Raw genomic sequence first — 731 nt, 5'->3', positions numbered from 1 at the left:
CACAAGCGTTCCTGCGCATACATGTGTTTATCAGTGTGTCTGCACATGTGTTCCTGCACATGCGTGTGTGTCCATGTGCCTGCACAAGCGTTCCTGCACATACATGTGTGTATCAGTGTGTCTGCACGTGTTCCTGCACATGTGTGTGTGTGTCTGTGTGTCTGCACATGCATTCCTGCACACACGTGTGTGTGTCTGTGTGTCTGCACATGTGTTCCTGCACATGCGTGTGTGTCAGTGTGCCTGCACAAGCGTTCCTGTGCATACGTGTGTGTGTCAGTGTGTATGCACATGCATTCCTGCACACACGTGTCTGTCTGTCTGCACAAGCGTTCCTGCACATGCGTGTGTGTCCATGTGCCTGCACAAGCATTCCTGCACATACATGTGTGTCTGCACGTGTTCCTGCACATGTGTGTGTGTGTCTGTGTCTGCACATGTGTTCCTGCACATGCGTGTGTGTCCGTGTGCCTGCACAAGCGCTCCTGTGCATACATGTGTGTGTCAGTGTGTCTGCACGTGTTCCTACACATACGTGTGTGTGTCAGTGTGTTTGCACGTGCATTCCTGCACACACGCGTGTCCCCGTGTGCCTGCACAAGCGCTCCTGTGCACACATGTGCACCAATGCCCGCACATAGGTGTGCCCACACGCGTGTGCATCACTGTGTCCCCCCCCACACGTGTGCATCTCCCTCCTTGCCGCGTCTCCCCGCCCGTGACTCCCCCAC

Source organism: Calidris pugnax, unplaced genomic scaffold, assembly GCF_001431845.1.
Source record: "Calidris pugnax isolate Ruff unplaced genomic scaffold, ASM143184v1 scaffold107, whole genome shotgun sequence".
Taxonomy (NCBI): Eukaryota; Metazoa; Chordata; class Aves; order Charadriiformes; family Scolopacidae; genus Calidris; species Calidris pugnax.
The sequence above is the reverse complement of the archived record's forward strand: the minus strand, read 5'-3'. Positions refer to the sequence as shown.